The following is a 6,000-nucleotide window of genomic DNA, read 5'->3' on the forward strand; positions in this document are numbered from 1 at the left end:
AAAGAGTTGTTCCCAAACTTTTTTGTCCTGGGTTATGGCCAGGCATTATGAAGCTTTTAAAAGATCAAGAGATCATTAAACATCAATGCATATCTGTAAAGTGCTACGATTCGAGCAACACAACTGAATTGTATTTATTATTATTATTATTTTATTCTATACTAAAATCTTACATTAAATCAAACAGAAAAGTGCCGTGAAACCCTATCGGGTTTGTACCGATACGACATTCGTGGGTATTACATTTTTGTCGTGATACTCAATCATATCATCATAGGATAATCAATGTATTTACGTAATGTATTTATTCTACACCATTTTAGAGCGCTGGTGGCCTAGCGGTAAGAGCGTGCGACTTGCAATCTGGAGGTCGCGGGTTCAAACCCCGGCTCGTACCAATGAGTTTTTCGGAACTTATGTACGAAATATCATTTGATATTTACCATTCGCTTTTCGGTGAAGGAAAACATCGTGAGGAAACCGGACTAATCCCAATAAGGCCTAGTTTACCCTCTGGGTTGGAAGGTCAGATGGCAGTCGCTTTCGTAAAACTGGTGCCTACGTCAAATCATGGGATTAGTTGTCAAGCGGACCCCAGGATCCCATGAGCCGTGCAGGATGCCGGGATAACGCGAGGAAGAAAAAAAAAAAAAATTTATTCTACACCATTTTATGGCATGATGCATTGACAACGGGGGTTGGCCATATTTTAAATAAAGTAGGTTTTGTAAAAATAATTGTTATTCACAACATACAATAAAGTGGTCCATTGCATTACCATTCTTGAAGCGAAATAATGCACGTTAAATTCCATATAAAGTCAAGCTAAGCGATCGAACTGTCCAACAATGCCTTGAAAGTAGAAACCGAATACATCTTACATACATACATATAAATAAGACGTTTATATTTACGTACCATCATTGTCACGCACGCTGTGCGGTTCCATTAAAGAACTATATCCACGCCAACATAACTTTACACTTACAAATATAGAAAACAGAGAATTTTCGCGCTTATTCCTAGATAGTTAAAGTTGGGTAGGTATTTGTCGACGGGTAGAAGTTTTCTTGGTAAAAGTACACGTTCATAATGACATTTATTAGAACCGTATTCGGTACATGACAATAATTAAAATCCATGCACGAACCGCTGTACCATAGCGTACCACGCACGTGATGCTTTTTGCATAATATTAGTTCACAAAATATTGGGTTGAATTGGAAATTAGAAAAATATTTCAGATTCTTGCGCTTGCCTCGGTAATGCAGCTTTAATTTTAGAATGGAAAATGGTATTCAATTTGCGAAAGAATAAAGTGAATACGGTAAGTAAAGGGAAATAAGTTGTAGAACAAAACGTTGATAAACAAAAATAGCCTGTGAAGTTGCCAAAACAAAAACAATTGAAAACTTTTGACTTTCAAGCTATATGTAGTAAAGTTGATACTGAGATTAATTGTATAATATACAAAAAGTAATGTAAGGTAAAATATATTATATTTTGACTATTTTAAATTTTAACTAATGTATGCTTGCTCATGTCTATCTGAACTATGAAATTAAAATTGATAAAAACCCCAACGCTATATGCCAAAAAAAAACATTTTATGCCATAAATGCCTAAGGTACCATTTTGGTATATTAGTTGATACTTTTCAAACTGCAGGTCTAATTTTACCAAACATAGCTGACAACCACCGTAAGGAAAATCGCTTTCACTATCATCGGTCCATTCGTTGGAGAACTAGGATGGTATAGACAGACACACAGACAGACAGACATTGGCGTTAAACATATTACTTACTTACTCACTTGGTTGCGCGATGACCCAAAATGAGTCTTGGCCTCCAACACAAGAGCACGCCACTTTGATCGGCCCAGAGCGGTATCCTGCCAGCTTTCGCCGACGCCGAGCTCACGGAGATCTGCCTCCACTCTATCTGCCCAATGGTATTGAGGACAACATATTATAACACCCTCTGTTTACGTCGGGGGATAATAAAATATAACTGGACCTAATCACGTACCAATTAAATAAACTTTAAAATTACTTCCTTTTCCCGTTTCACAATATATTCCTTCTCGTATGCAACCTTCGTTTCAACAAAAACCACAACAATGTACCCCAACTGAATGAATGACTCACCAAAATATATCATTTTCATTTGATTAACAAAGAATGAATGAATAAGGGTTGCACACACGCGGCACACAACGTGCGTCGCATGTAGGTGTAGGTGGCGCTGACAGCCCTGAGGAAGACAGATCGTCGGCGAATCTTCTAGGAGATAGTATGGAGAGAGCGTCTGATTATCGTGAAAATTTCCAATTAAAAAAAAACATGAACCTGATTGAGAATCTTGTTTTGAAATATATAACTCGGTTACAAAGGAATGTTTTCGAAGGAACGAAGGAACTTCCGCATAATTTTCAACATCCGCATCTGCATCCGCATCCGCATAAAATCGATGCGGAGCTTATGCGGATGCGGATGTTGAATAAATCGGTACAGGAACGTCTTAGTGGCGGTGTAAGTGCTAGGTAATTTCGTTATTACCTGTAACGAAATGGTCTAGAATCTAGACCATTTCGTTACTATTCATTTCGATCTAGACTCTAGATCTGAAAAAGTCGGCCAAGTTACTGTTTATTAAATACCTATAACGCACTTTTATTCTTGCTCAAATACTAAATGTTTCGTTTTTTTTTTATAAAATAATATTTGACGTTTTTTAAGAACCTAATATTGACATTCGCATCCGCATCCGCATCCGCGGATGTCAAAAAATCTGCATCCGCAACATCCCTGATACACAATCCGCCTCCGTACCGCGCAACACTCGCGTCGCGCTGAAAGGACACACGTGGCCTATCGCACATCTGGGCCCGCTACCACGGAACGCTGCGTCGACTGATCGTCTGAAACACCTTCTTGAATTTGGAAAACAACCTACATTCAATAGAAGGTTTTGGAACGCTTTATTTGATGTAGCATTTTCTATATAGCTAAAAATAATGTGAAGGAAGCGAAAGAGGTATGTCAGGATCGTAGCAAGTGGAAATCCGTGGTCTCTGCCTACCCCTCCGGGAAATAGGCGTGATTATATGTATGTATGTATGTATGTATGTAAAAATAATGTATATTATGTTATTACACGCTATGTTACTTGTAATATTATTAAGTGTTATGGTGTTTTAGAGTACCTACTAACTTTACAGCGACTTGCATATAACAAATTGAGGGAGAAATTTGACATTAATTATGATATTCCCACACTTTATCAATGCAAATGCCTTGCAGAGTTAGCTTGGTTCGACTATAACCTCTGGCCACCCAGAGACCAATAAAAAGGTCTACTATTCCATTTAATTTTTAATCTTTATTTTGACAAATCAAAAATTCATTTGTCTTGGGCAAGTTTTGATGTGTGAGCTAGAGGTTATACGGGGTGGCAAAAAAATAAGTACATTGCCTTTGCCAGGGAGGTTTTGGGAGTATACTGAGCAACTTTTACTATGGGACCAATCCCGAAATCGCTAAAAAAGTTGTCTGTTTCATACATTTTGTCTGGTCCATTTTCTATGGGAGGGTAATTTTTTTTTTGCGATTTCGGGGTTGATCTCATAATAAAAGTTGCTCAGTATAATCCCAAAACCTCCCTGGCAACGGGAATGCACTTATTTTTTGGTCACCGAGTATATTTTACGAATCATGCCATTTTCAAAATTATCCCGCTTTCGAAACACCAATGCAAAGGCTGCAAAGCACCTTACCTTGCACTTATTATCCGGATCTCAGCTAACCTATTTACCAAATATATGTAATTTAAAATCAGTACGAAGAGCATTAAATTTCCATAGTGTCTCTTGGTACCGGAAGTGATGGATCGGCTTCCGGTTCTCTACGGGAGACCGGGACTTAATTGCCCTCACGGGACTCGTCTTAAACTAACACACGTCGGTCCATTTATTACCAATTAAGGCTAGTGCTGAATACCACGGTAGACAAAGCTGACAGCATTTACAGAGAATATTTTTGATTTAGCTATACAGTATGTAACTGAACTTGACTTGTGGTCCAGGGAAAGGTTGAGGGTACAAGGCCACGAGGAAGATCGCCTATGAGGTGGACTGACCAGATAAAAGCGGCAGTAAACGGCTCATCATCACTACATGCATGCACGAGGAAGGCGGCTATCAGAGAAGAGTGGCGACGCGTTGTGAAGCTTGCCACCAAAACCTGAAGTGATGACCACGACCATTCTGTCAAGAGTGATACCGACGAAGAAGAAGAAGAAGATGTAACTGAACGAAAAGCTTAGGTCATACTAAGCAACTTTTACTATTGGACCAACCCCAAAATCGCGAAAAAGAATTTACTCTCCCATACGAAATTTCAACATCAGACTAGCGAAATGTATGAAAAATCCAATATTTTTTCGCGTTTTCGGTGTTAGTCCCATAGTAAAAGAAGCTCAGTATGACCTAAACGTTTGAGTAATTGCTTTTCGTTCAGTAACATGCTGTATTTACCTGTCTGTGTATGTTCATTATAAAACTAGCGAGTCGCCCCGCCTTCGCACGGGTAGAACTTTTTAAAATTATACATTTAAATCTTTCTCAAGAATCACTCTATTGATGAGTGAAAACTGCATGAAAATCCGTTCAGTAGTTTTGGACTTTATCGCGAACATACACACAAACAGACAGACGCGGCGGGGGACTTTGTTTTATAAGGTGTAGTGATAGTTATAAGTGCTAATTAAGTTAATCTTAGTCATAATCTCAGCCATAAAACGTCCACTGCTGAACATAGGCCACCCCCTTTTTTTTGGGGGGTGAACGCCATAATCGCCACGCTTTGCAGGCGGGTTGGCGATCGCAGTCGAGTACACCGAATTTGAGGGACGCTGCTGCCCGTCCACCGGTGGTCTTGGACGTAGTTTAAGGACATACCCCGGGTCCAATCTTAATCTTAGTAGGTATCTAAGTAACTATTTGTAGGTGCCAATTATATTACTAAGTATTTCTTTCCCAGTATGTTATTCAACATTCTCATTTCCCTCGAAGTATTCCTTAATATGAGAACCTCAAAGTTATCTTTCCAAGATTACCGTAATCCCCAAACATTCCCAAATCGTCAGTCACCCCGTATCTGCATGTACAGATTATGCAAAGAGCCCGAATTCATCAGTCACCCGTGGAATTGCCTAATTCCCTTATCAGTATACAGTGTGACATGAGTCCTTGTTGTAAGGTGATAGAGACGATTTTTGATTGGCTTGTTCAGGGGTGAAATATGTATTACCATGTGGTTTGGGTAAGTGCTTGAACATTAGGTTGCACAAAAACACATTTAGCTACAAATGTGCACTAAGATTCGAAAATTATATTATTCATAAACGCGCTACAAGCTTCAATTATAGTTCGTTATTTTTAGCATTAGAAAGAACTTGTAAGAAGGTAAGCGATCTTGACATGTCTTTTAATTGAAAAACGCTTTTTAAAAATCAATAACTGATTTGCAAGACCGAAGTGATCCCATAAGTGTTCCGTGAACAAAGTTTTGTACGGAACACTAAAAACTAATACATATGGAAGCAGAAGAATATAAATGATCGTATTAGATTCATAATTGTTACATATTTGCCGTAACTTAATTTTAAAATGTGTTTTTCAATTAAAAGACACATCAAGATTGTTTACCATATTTCTAATGCTAAAAAAAACTAACTATAGTTATCAATCGTTTGGCTTAATTTGTAATTTTGATTTATGTATTTGTAAAACACAAATTAGTTAATTGAGGGTGTCGATCGTTCGTTGCTCAAGAAAAGTCGTTCAAAGTTTTAAGTTGAAATATACTTTATTCATGTAGGCCTAGCAACAAGCACTTATGAATGGTAAGTTTTTATTACATATATATTATCTTAAGCTAATTATCAGAGCAATTTATTGATGTTAATATTATACCATAGTAATATGTATTGGATTGTTA

The sequence above is a fragment of the Cydia fagiglandana genome, chromosome 17 (genome assembly GCF_963556715.1).
Source record: "Cydia fagiglandana chromosome 17, ilCydFagi1.1, whole genome shotgun sequence".
Taxonomy (NCBI): Eukaryota; Metazoa; Arthropoda; class Insecta; order Lepidoptera; family Tortricidae; genus Cydia; species Cydia fagiglandana.